The 13,114-nt window shown below is 42.2% G+C and overlaps 1 protein-coding gene and 2 long non-coding RNA genes across 3 annotated transcripts in view; 2 read left to right on the plus strand and 1 right to left on the minus strand.

The window, feature by feature from the left end:
- PLEKHD1 (pleckstrin homology and coiled-coil domain containing D1) overlaps positions 1 to 13,114 on the minus strand; it is a 195,765-nt gene that overhangs the window by 152,872 nt on the left and 29,779 nt on the right. The window lies entirely within an intron of this gene.
- LOC309535077 lies at positions 1,750 to 12,489 on the plus strand. The gene is made up of 3 exons (XR_014221007.1): positions 1,750 to 1,928; positions 2,420 to 2,599; positions 12,297 to 12,489. It is a non-coding gene; the product is annotated as an uncharacterized lncRNA (long non-coding RNA).
- On the plus strand, positions 2,980 to 6,238 carry LOC309535124. Its single transcript, XR_014221024.1, has 3 exons — positions 2,980 to 3,152; positions 4,773 to 4,882; positions 6,075 to 6,238. It is a non-coding gene; the product is annotated as an uncharacterized lncRNA (long non-coding RNA).

The following is a 13,114-nucleotide window of genomic DNA, read 5'->3' on the forward strand; positions in this document are numbered from 1 at the left end:
GATATTGGCTGGAAGTCCAACAGAAACTTCACAAATGAAAGTTTCACTCTCTCACTGCCAAAGGAACACAAGTGAATAGCAGAGAACCTGCAGAAGCGACGCTGACACAAAACCCCACATATATTAAGTAAAATAGAAACATCGCCATCCGACCCCGACCCCCACTCACCTTTCCCTCCCTCCACCTCTTTCCCCCTTTTCCTCCTAATGTCTCAACAAATGAAACTGATCTGTAAAAAATGTTACTTGAAGAGAGAGAGAGAGAGAGAGAGAGAGAGAGAGAGAGAGAGATTTTACTTTTGTAAACCAAGAAATTCTTTAATAAAAAAACATTTAAAAAACAAACAAATGAAAGTTTCCTGGGTTAGGTCTTAGCCTCAGTCCTGATCCTTTTTGCTCCATTTCACTCCAGTTACATTCATTTAGCAGTGCATAGCCTCTGAAAAGAGGGAAAGAACTGCGTTTCCAAACGTTAACTGCATGCATCAGCTATATTTGGACGTCACACAAAAATACTGCTGGGTGCTGATGCTCCTATGTCTTCTTCACACAGCATAAATGTCTGTGCCATATGGCTCCATGCACTCACAATCGAAATGCCCCACTTAGGCTACAGTACCCTCCAGGCTGTTAACAGAAGCGATAATGGCAATTTCTGAAAGGGTTAATAATGTAACCCTTTCTGAAGATCTCACGGTAGCAGACTTTACTGGTGGGTTACTGGGAATGGGTGGGCGGAAGTCTGGAAACCCGCCATACCCAAGCCATGCAGCAAAGATATGGAAAATATTGCCTAATGCAGCAGTTTAATTACAAAGAGTTTATCTCTTGATCCTGAGTTTAAGGATTTGCCTCTGGCAGATAACACAGCCAGCACGTGGGAGATGCTCAAGAGGCTAAACTCTCGTCATCAGGGAGGGGGCTTTGTCCTGTGGTCTCTGGCTTCATCACGGCTTCTGGAAGCTGTTCATGCTTCAAGAGAAGCTTGCCCTGGATATGCAGAGAGTGGGGTGGGTGAATGGGGTTGTAGCCTCCTGCCTTCCGCGCCCTCCATTGATGTGATACCTAGAAAGCACACACCATTCCACACATGCATCTCCATCACTCTTTTGGGCAGGCAAGTGTATTTAGCAGTGTGTGCCAAGAAATAATACTTCACGGCGGGGGGGGAGCTTTTAATAGTGCAGGAGGTTATTAACTGAGCAGTAGGTCTGGCTCAAAGGAGAAAGTAAGGCTTCCTAATAGGAGGGGAAACAGGAGCAAAGGTTAAGTGGCTATTTCCAGCTAGCAGGAGAAAGTGAGACATTTAGGACGTAACCCTATTAGGGATGTCAGAGAATTCTGATGAACATGGAGATGGGAGCAGAAATTCCTGATGTTCACTTATTTGTCCCATAACCAAAATGGTAATCAATCCAGCCAAAAATCTATATATTGATATTTGCTGCTGTTGTTATTTTCATCTCCACAAATGATATTGTTGGGGAGCGGGGGGACGCTGTATGCCTGAGTCCCCTTCTAATTCCTGGATCCAGCAAGGATTAAATTACTGGAAGAGTCAGAGCAGCTTCTTGGTAAGGCAATGGCCCCCTAACTATGGGTCGTTAAGGTAACAAAGGAACTTGCTTTGTGCCAAAAGTCAAATGAGTGGGCCCTCCCCTCTGAACTGGCTGGTAGTTAGGACAAAATAAAGCTTAGAGCTGTGAGAGAGAGCAAGGAGCTAGAAGCAGGCTGTAGGCAGAGGACTGTGAGAGAGACATGATTGATTTCTGCTGTAATCCAAGGCTGTGTCTATGGGAGAAGCAAGACCCTCTTGTGAGCCCTTCCATCTTAGGTTCCAGTTGCATATATGTGTGAATAAACCATATATCATAAAGACCCCACAGTCTCTACTGGGCCTCATTTCCAAAAAGAAACATGAACCCTGGGTAAGTGTCTGGAATATCACACAGCTTAGAGACTGAGGTGGCATGCAACAATATGGTTTATGTTGTTCCTTTTTTCCAATTTACATTGTGTTTCTTTTGTATTGAAATGCATGGTGTTGTATAATATAACTGACTACATAACTTTTCACCCGAGCGGACGGCTAGACAAATAATATTGTTTTTGTCAGAAGCCAAACTGCAGGTGAAATGAAACAGAGGTGCTTGCAAAGAATATGGGGCAGAATGGAAACTGATGCCTTCTTACACCCCTAAATCTATATCTGTGGGGTGAAGGGATACAGGATTCCATAGAAGTTCCACTACATTGGCAGAATCCCAGCTGGGGCTTCTTCTGCAGCCCCTATGCTCCTGGTGCATATAATTGGGTGTTGGGACTCAGGAGCAGAGAGAGATGTTTGCCCCATGCTGTGTGTGAGGATTGGCTTCTGTTGCTGCTGAGGAGTTACAGAATATAACTTCTCTGATGGCAGGGCGAAAAGGTCTGAAGTGGAATAGCAGAGGAAAGGTAAAAGAAGCAGAGGACTTGAAAAAGAGAAGTACGTTGTTCAATGGGCGCCCACAAGATTTATAAAAAGCAGGTGCTGTTTGCAAGCAAAGGGAGCTTTGAAAACTGGGATAGTCTGAATTATAAGAGCCAAGAGGAGAAATAAGTGTTGAGTGTAAAGTAGGAGACTGCATTTCACTTATTCAATTATTCAATTAATCACAGCTTTAGCTGCAAGTCGTTAGCTGGATATTTATGATCTAGCCCTGGTGCTGAAGGATTATATATTATTTAAGGCAGATTTGGGGCTGGTCAAAAGCAGCGTGTTCATTATTCACATCCAGCAAATGATGGCTTGCACCACGCTGTTTTCTCACAAATTCGTGCCTGTATTATTCCCAGCAGAGGTGTGAGACTTCTTCAAGCAACAGCAAATGAAAGTATTTTGCTCAGAAGGAAGAAGAAGCCAATGTTGCCATTATGGGGTTGGTTGGTTGGTGGGGAGGGGAAGAAAGGGGATGAACCAGGAGTGCACCAATACAAAATCCTGATTCTCTGCCCCACACAACTGGAAACCTGTCTCATTTTATTCTCCCTCGGGGTACTACAGGACCCAGGGAGCAGCTGGCCTGAGCTGCTTTCAAATATTCTGGCAAGATAGTAAGAATGAGCAGATGGCCTTACACACTCTTTCCACGCCTGACCTCAAATATGACTTAGTGAGTTCTCTATAATTCATGTCCTTAACTGTTTTCCTTCAAACATTAAGATTTTCCTCTCTTTTCATTAAAACACACGCTGTGGCCATACACCCTTATCCTAACCGCGTTTATTCAGGACTACTTCTCAGTTTGATTCCAGTGGGATTTACTCTCAGGTAAGTATGCTTGGGATTGTAGCCTTTGTAGCATAAAAGTCTAACCCCCAAACAAAACAAAAAACCAGCCTTTGTGCTCAGCTCTTCTAAAGCCTGATGCCTCACTGTTAAGGCTTAACTGTGCTCTTTGGTATTGTTGCTATGGTAACCCAACAGTTTATCCCTCACTTCCAAATATATTCGCACAGTTCTTGTTAAACACTCCCCCCTCCCTTGCAATTCTCTATTGGAATCCAATTATCTTGCATTAATTCTAAATCAAATTCAGAGCAGCACAAACACCCATAACACGTGTGTAAATGATTATTTTTATAATACTGTTAGCGCCACATGCGCATATATATTCTGTGCCTTTGAACACACAAGAAAGAAGCTGTTTTCTGGTAAGAACCTGATACCAGGCTGTTTTGTTTTTGGCTTAGCTGGGTAAAATGCAATACCGCTGAAAGCTGCTGGCCTTGCAGACTCGAATTCCCAGCATCTCTTTCAATCCATAAAACAGGCACGCCAGTGGGATTCCTCCCCTGTACGACTTTGACCAAGTACACGTTCAGGATCCTGCCTTAAAGTGGGGGTGTCAGTCTCCGCAGTATATTTTCTAGCGCTCCCATCAGACAGGATAGTTTGAATTTGCTATCATAAAATGTAGAAATGTCACTTATTGGCAGTTAAATATTAAGCAGGGTAAAACCAAAACACAAACACCTGAAACGAAAAGGAACTGTACCAAAACTAAAACAAGTAAACAAGCAAAAACCTGATTTGACAAGGCATTGCCATCAGAGAGCTCCACTCTGTGCTTGGAAGGATTTAAGCAACAAAGCTCTTGGCATAGAGGGGACATCTGTATATGAATTCGTAGTGGTACTTTATGGAACTGTCTGATCAATAGGAATATATGGGTGCAAGTGGTTCACTGACCTCGGCCTACAGGAGTAGTCAGTGTCCTTGGTGCTGAGCAGCCAATTTTGATCACAAGTCCACAATTGGCCCCCCACATACTACCCCTATGTGACCGATCCTCTCCCTCGACCGCATAGGAGCACATCTGAAAGCCCTGTCATTCTGAGACCTATATTTTTATGTTGTACAAGAGGTACACATATGGGACAGCGTTTTGGCTGGTTGACATATGATGACCTTTTAAATGTGTTGTGGCATTATTTGTTTGTTTTTATCATATATTTTGTCTTTTTTATATTTGTGAACCGCTCTGAGATCTATAGGTATAGGGCAGTATATAAATTAAACCAACCAACAAACTTTATACATGTTTGTTAACATCTACCCGTGCCACAGTTAAGAAGCCAACATGTAAAATAATAAAAAGTGTATGTATCCTTATGTCCTTGCCCTGTCCTTGACCTGAAACCCAATGCCCATTCCTATTTCCAGGCATGGCATTGAGATAGTTTTACTGACAAAGCCCCATTCAGCTGAGTTTTGTGTTTCGGATCTTCAGATGGAGTGAAGGGAAGCTTTGCTCCAGAGATTCTATGTTGCCTCTTTGGACAGGAAGGCAGCAAGAAGGAACTTTGACCACAAACCTATGTCTGCATCTGATATCACCAGGTAAGATGCAACTTACCTGCCTGTTACATCAGGTGCGCTTCACTTTTATGTTCTTTATGCTAAAAAAAAGAGAGAGGTCCTTTTGGCCAATTAAAAGGTTGCATTCTGCTCAGGCACCACTAGAATGCATACACTGAATTGGGTACAGAACTTCAAATGTATCATGCTCATTGGTGTGAATGGAAGATAGTGGGATCTACACACAGAACAGAGAATATGTGATGCTCACAAACCTGTGGAAAGTCCATTTCAAATTTTATTTGTAGCTTACAGCAGAAGAGCAATGGTTGGGTAGCACCAGGAGCCACCTGACAAGCTGTCAGGTGGGGAAAAACATTGGAAATATATCTAAGGCTCCTTAAATGTTGTTATAGGACTAAATATACTAAGGTATTGATTTAACATGGAAAAAGAGTTCAAAGAGCTAGACAGCTGGAAACAGTAGCAAGGTAATGATGACCTTTTGGGTTTAGTTTTCCCAGCTAATGTTTCCTTCACAGCTAAAAACTGAGGACAGAATAGCAACGGAGGAGAATCTATGCATGGAATCAATACAAGATTCTAGAGAACAAGAGATAAACAGAGAGCTGAGCTCCAGGCCACAGATGAGGCCCATTAAGTAGGACAGACAGCAGTGCATGGATAAATGAGTGCTTTTAACACACACACACACACACACACACACACACACACACACACACACACATGAACGTGCACGCACACACAATACACTGAAGGAACTTCCCCAGAGATTACACATTCTTTCACGAACTGAAAAGCATTCTGCTAAAAATGATCATTCCAACAGCCTCTGCTGGGTTGAGGGGGTGAGGGTGGGATTTGTTACAACAATGTCAAAAATGGGGAGTGGGATACACCTGAATGGCCAAAAAAGTCTCAGGTCCCAATGCAAACAAATAATAAATTGTGAATATATCATCTTCTTTAAATTATAAGAAAGGAATGCACCTAAAAGCAAATATGAAATCTGATTTCAGATAAAATTATATCTAATACCATCATATCCAATGACACACAATTGTGTCAAATGATAGGTAAGGAAAGGGTGCACAGGGGCAAGAACAACTTTGTATAGTTTGGCTGTGTGTGTTGAGATGTTTTGGCAATGCTGTAACAAGTGGGCTATATAGGAGCAATTGCCTTCTATTTGTTGTTTTGTTGTTTTATCCAGAAAGCTGGATTTTTGTACATTTCCATCCCATGTGGAGATATGTACTGGGTATGGTACAGCCCCTCCAGCAAGGTGGTGAGGTGCCAGGATGGATCATTGCCCGCTTGTAATTGCCACACCATTTCTCTTAATCCAACCGACCCCAAGGCCTGCTGCCATCCAGTCAGAATGTAAATGGGCATTTGCAGCAAGGACATAACAAGGAACTGCAAGCAGCTAGAAGAGCAGCAGCAGCACAGGAAGGCCATTTTAGTTGGATGTTCTGGGAACTATGCTGCAGAGAAAAGCAGAGCCCTCCGGGTATCCTGGCACCCACAGGCCCCATGCTGGTAGTGCCAGGATTAAAGTCCCTCCATTTCCATGCTGATTGAAATTGTGCCTTAGATGGATGTGCCTATTCAAATTCTGTACCTGTCTGCATTACTGTTTCAGGAATAAAAAAATTCCTTCCAGTAGCACCTTAAAGACCAACTAAATTAGTTCTTGGTATGAGCTTTCGTGTGCATGCACACTTCTTCAGATACACTGAAACAGAAGTTGCCAGACCCTTCTATATATGTTTCAGGAATGTCTTCATTTCTATGCTAACTGAAGTTGCTTTTGGTGGATGTGCACCAGCAAGAATAGATTCCAGTCTCCATGACAGTTTTAGGACTTGGGAACCTCTGGTTTGCAAGGAAGCTAAGAGCTCTGTATAGCCAGGGATAGTCCCAGATTTATAGAGTCTGGCCTGGTTTTTTATATGATCCTGGAATGTCTTGCTTTTCCTCTCTATTTTCATCAGAGAAATATTGGAGGGAGACAAAAATATATATAATTTTTTGTCCAGAGACAAAAAAATGATAAGGCCAGTTTACATCCATTCTGACGTGTAACTTTATTTCTCACAAATTCTACTGAGGTTTTAGACACACATTTTTATGATGTAGCCAGCACAGTCTATTTTGGAAAATTCCAGTCCCCTTACCGAAGGCCACATCACCATTCTGTCTAGTGACAAACATGGAGCCAGAGTCGCCTCCAAGAACTCTTCTCTGTCCTTTACCAGGCTTGGAACCCTGGGCTGAATAAAAGAGGAGTCCTGATTTAGAATAGAGAGAGGAACAGCACAGTCTTTCTGCTCTCTGACTGATAATGAGCCTGGCACATTCTTCCTTGTGAAAATCAACAGAGATACATTTTAAACTATTAATGAGAGCAGAAAACAAATCTCTGAAAGAAATGCAAATTCTTTGCATACAGCTTTTAAAGTGATGCTTCAATATCACCGCCACCACATTCTTATGAGTAAACACAGTAACAGCTGGTCGAATGTCCACACAAAGAGAAGCAGAAATTGGCTTCTGGCTCTGTTGCCACTCAATTCTAGCAGACTTTTTGAAGTCCCTTCCACCCAGGCTGAACGAATGGTTGGAAACTTCAGGGAGCAGCTTAAAGAGTCTCTGAAAATTTGCAGCTTCTTGAGTTTACTGGTAGTTCATCAGAAGGGACTTTTCAGCTCACGGACATGAATGCTGGGCATTGAGTAGGGTTTTTAAAAAAATAATAATAATTGCAGCAACTTTAATTTTCACTTTGAATCAGGTCACTGCACCGTGGTGCAAGTAGACACTACTTAACACTGTCCAAGCTTACTAAAGGCAGATGTATATACTAAAAGAGCTGACGGCTATGATGATTCATAGAAGTAAGCCCCCATTGAAGTCAAGGGGGGCTACTTCAACAAAATGTAATGCAGTATAATAACGTCAAGGTAAAAACTAAGGTAAAAACTGTTAAGTTGTGGGTTGACATAGCAGACGACACAGCGATTTCTCCAAAGCAGCTCTTTATTTTGTAAGCTGGAACAGAACTAAACTGAGGAGCTCAGTCAGCCTGCTTATATAGAGCTTCAGAACAATGTAACTGTTGCCATTTTCTAAAACTATCCAATCACTGAATGTCACTTTTCGATCCTTCATTTGCATACAAAACTATCCAATCACTGAACGTCACTTTTCGATCCTTCATTTGCATAACTATCTAAAGTATCCCCCTGCTGGCCCAGGGTGAGAACTTCAGTACATAACAAAAACCATATTATTGATGGCAACTATGACCGGGAAAAACTGTCTGCGGAGTGGACAAACGCCAGCTCCCTCAGCCTGTAAAGCAAGTTGAGCACTGCAACCCCACAACCCCAGAGTCGTTAGTGACTGGACTTAACTGTCAGGGGTCCCTTTACCTTTACTTTTACCAAAAGCAGAGCCATTTGAGGACCTAGAAAAGGTCAGGTATATTTCCAATGTCCCTCAGTAGGTTGTGGACTGGAGGTTTTTAAGCAGAGGTTGGATGGTCATCTGTCATGGATGCTTTAGCTGAGATTCCTGCATCGCAGGGGTTTGGACGAAGTTGGGGTCCCTTTTGACTCGACAATTCTATGATTCTATCTGACCACCATAGTTTAAATTCATATTTTTTAATATAAATTTTTTATTGATTTTATAAAAGTTTTTAAACAATACAAACATATAAAAAGACATACAAACATGTATAATTTCATAACCTTTTTTCCCCCATAAACCTCGTTTCCCAGACTCCCCCATACCTCCCCTTTCTGCATCCCAATGTCCAAAATTATTTCAGCAACTTCTAAATAATTCTATCAAACATATGTCTTCCTAATCTTTCCTTCAATCTAATCTTATATCACTGTAACCCTTTCTTCCTCAAAACCTCGACATTCTATCATTCATCAAGTTTATAATAGTCCTTAAGATAGATTTTAAATTTCTTCCATTCTTCTTCTGCCGTCTCCTTCCCCTGGTCGCGGATTCTGCCAGTCATCTCAGCAAGTGTCATATAGTCCATCACTTTCATCTGCCATTCTTCCAGAGTGGGTAGATCTTGTGTCTTCCAATACTTTGCGATGAGTATTCTTGCTGCTGTCGTAGCATACATAAAGAAATTTCTATCTTTCTTTGACACCAATTGGCCGACAATGCCCAAGAGAAAGGCCTCTGGTTTCTTAGAGAAAGTACATTTAAGTACCTTTTTCATTTCATTATATATCATTTCCCAGAAAGCCTTAATCTTCGGGCACGTCCACCAAAGGTGATAGAAAGTACCTTCAGTTTCTTTACACTTCCAACACTTATTGTCAGGCAAATGATAAATTTTTGCTAGCTTGACTGGGGTCATGTACCACCTGTAGATCATTTTCATAATATTTTCCTTTAAGGCATTACATGCTGTAAATTTTATACTGGTGTTCCACAACCATTCCCAGTCAGCAAACATAATGTTATGACCAATGTCCTGTGCCCACTTAATCATAGCCGATTTAACTGTTTCATCTTGTGTATTCCATTTCAGCAGCAAATTATACATTCTTGCCAAATTCTTAGTATTGGGTTCTAACAATTCAATTTCTAATTTTGATTTCTCCACCTGGAAGCCAATTTTCCTGTCTTGTTTGTAAACCTCCATTATTTGATAATAATGGAGCCAATCTCGTACTTTAGGTTTCAGTTTCTCGTAACTCTGTAATTTCAATTTATCTCCATCTTGTTCCAAAATTTCCCAATACTTCGGCCATCCGGCCTCCGTATTGAGTTTCTTCAGTGCCTTAGCCTCCAAGGGTGACAACCATCTAGGGGTTTTGTTTTCCAACAAGTCTTTATATCTTATCCAAACATTAAACAACGCTTTTCTAACAATACCATAGTTTAAATTCAGCCTCCATTGCTTCATTTGTTATTTCCTTAAGTTTGTCTCTTCCTTTCCTCTCCAGCGCAAGTTCCTGAAGTAGCTGAGACTCAGAACGCCCTGGCCTTTCAAAGCAGTAACTGAAATAATTGGTTACATAAAGTGAATTAAGTCACAGCTGACTAGTGAAGAGTTCAACTTACAGAAGAGGAACTTCAGCAGACAGAATGGGGCCACTGTATGACCTGAACAGAGAGTGCAGCCTGTAGGACCGGGATGCTTTCAGCACTACCAACAGAGCACTTAAACACCAACTCATAAGTATCGCTACCTTCAGTGTGCAAAAGTATCTCACACTACTTTTGCAGCCTGAACCTAGGCATGTGGTGCAACAAATAGATTACAACGGGGGGTGGAAAGGGCTAAAATTGGGGTGGAGGAGTCAGCATGTGCCATTTGCAAGATCTCATTAAGGGCCTTTGAGAATTACATTCATTTGCATGGGATTGCAGCCTTGATTATTCTGGACTGAGTCTCTCAACACCAAGGGGTTATTCTCATTGTAACTCCACGGGCAGGTTTATGGACTTCTCTGTAAAAGCAAAAGCAAAATTAAGTCCAGATCTAAGACGGGTCCAATGCCATTAGTATGTTACATACTTACAGATCTTCCCAAATGGTCCTTGCACCAACTGAAATAAACGCTGGATTGCAGCAATTTAATTTTATGACTTTATGCTGCCAAACATACGGCAAGGAGTAACACCAGTATCCTGTGACAATCACTAATTAGAAGGCGCATTCATTTTTAAATGTGTGTGCGCGCTGGCATATGCTAAAAACAAATCTTGATGAGAATAGGTAACAATTAGTTGTGTTTCTGACAGCGTCTATGAAATACATGGCCTGTCTGGCCTGGCTGATCCACTGGGATCCCTTCCAGATCTAGTTCTGTGACTAGAGCCCTCATTGTAAATTATTCTGAGACAAGACCCCTTAAGGCCTGGCCATAGACAATGGATAGCCTAGGACAGGCTGGTCCAGCCTCTCAGACTAAGTGGACTGCAAGAGTACTTCAACACAGAACCCACAGGCCACACGCTGAATTTCCATATCATTCACTAAATTGTTTGCAATATAGTTAATATTATTTAATACACAAAGTTAATATAGTTAATTAAATATATATGATGAAATACACCATTAATGGAATTAATACATTTATTTACTAAACAAATCAAATACACAAACTCAGGTGAGTTCCAGATAGATAGATAGATAGATAGCATAGATAGATAGCATAGATAGATAGATAGCATGGAAATGTGGGAGAACCTGGGGCCAGTGTGTGTGTGAGAGAGAATCTGACCCCTGAAATCCCATCCAGGGAAGATCCAAGTGCACAGAACAGGAGTCAAATCAATCGGCCTTCAAACAATCCTCGTCACATCCCACCCTTCCCATGCAGCTGCAGTCCAGACTATCCCTCTTCTTGTACATCCTGGAGGGGATGGAGGGAAGAGGCAGAAAGTCACAGATCCAAGGTCCCCTTTCCTTATCTCTGTGTGTGTTTTGGATGTGAGAGATGTTAGAGGTGGAGGAAATAATAATGCACAACACCCAGCTTTATATGTCTTCTTTGAGACTCCAACCACTTTTGGGTAAAGGTAAAGAGACGCCTGACCATTAGGTCCAGTCGTGACCGACTCTGGGGTTGCCAGGTGTACAGCTGGTGTACAGCTTCCGGGTCATGTGGCCAGCATGACTAAACCACTTCTGGCGAACCAGAGCAGCGCACGGAAACGCCGTTTACCTTCCCGCCGGAGTGGTACCTATTTATCTACTTGCACTTTGATGTGCTTTCGAACTGCTAGGTTGGCAGGAACTGGGACCGAGCAATGGGAGCTCACCCCATTGTGGGGATTCGAACCACCGGCCTTCTGATCGGCAAGTCCTAGGCTCTGTGGTTTAACCCACAGCACCACCCAGGTCCCACTTTGGGGTAGGGAGGTGCAATAGTAACATTGCCAGCAGGGTGTTCTAGGGCTATGATTTTTACAACGAATCACAGTGTATAGCTTTTCATTTGTACTGTTGCTGCATCACAGCACCATTAAAATCTCATGCATTTTTTCCCTGAAAGGACTTTGGCAAAATGACCCTGTTTGCTCCCAGCAGAGGTATTTCTATCTGACAGCTTTCAAAGATATTTTGACTTGCCCCATCAACTCCAGGTTTTCTAAAGCATTCAGCAACCCCACCCCTCCATTCCCATTTGCCATCACTCACACAGTACCGTACTTCTCTTCCCTGTGGCAAGTGCACAGCCAAGACTCTTAAGGAAACACAATGAATAGGAAAAGGCTTCTTTCTTACTGCCAATTGCTCCCCTATTGACTCCCATGCCTAAAGGCAGCTTCTTCTCCTCCACTAGCTCTTTTGTAGCAGCCAGGAAGGCAGTCTATGCAGCTCTTCATGTTCTAAACATTTGCTTTGTAAACATGCATGTGTTGTTGTTTTTTATGTACCAAGGAGAAGACGTGGAAGCATCTGGAACCAGAAGGCAGAAGTCAACTGTCTACAGAGCTGCCGTTCATGACTCTGATTTCTTTGGGATAGACCCACATCCTACGTACAAGCCAATAAAAGCCACACAGGTCAACTAGAAGCTCCATGAAGACCTTGGAACATTTAGGCCATCCTATGCACTGAAGAGATAGTAAAATCAAATTTATAAATCCAACTTTCTACTACCTTGAAATCTGGAGCCAGTCTCTTATTCGAGGCTCAAAGAAATCCCACAGATATGGGTCTCTGTTCAGATAATGAGTCTTGATCCAGTCTTTCCTAACAATGATGCGTTACCTTGCTTCATATATTACATGGGTAGGCAAACTAAGGCCCGTGGGCCTGATGCGACCCAATCACCTTCTAAATCTAGCCCACGGACGGTCCAGGAATCAGCGTGTTTTTACATGAGTAAAATGTGTCCTTTTATTTAAAATGCATATCTGGGTTATTTGTGGGGCATAGGAATTCGTTCATATTTTTTTCAAAATATAGTCCAGCCCACCACAAGGTCTGAGGGACAGTGGACCGGCCCAGTGTTGAAAAAGTTTGCTGACCCCTGATTACCTTGCCATCAAAGTCCAACAGGTGAGATGGGAGACCAAGTGTATTGTGCCAAAAATCTCAGATATATTCAAGTGAATAATGGGGGATTACCAGAATTCCAACATGACTGTATTTTCCATCTGAAAATAGCATTGGGGAAAGGAAAACTTAGGGGAAACACTGCACGAAAACAACAACACAGCACCATTTTTCATGGATAAATCAGACAACTTTTAATT

The sequence above is a fragment of the Podarcis vaucheri genome (genome assembly GCF_965113315.1).
Source record: "Podarcis vaucheri genome assembly, chromosome: 1".
Classification (NCBI taxonomy): domain Eukaryota; kingdom Metazoa; phylum Chordata; class Lepidosauria; order Squamata; family Lacertidae; genus Podarcis; species Podarcis vaucheri.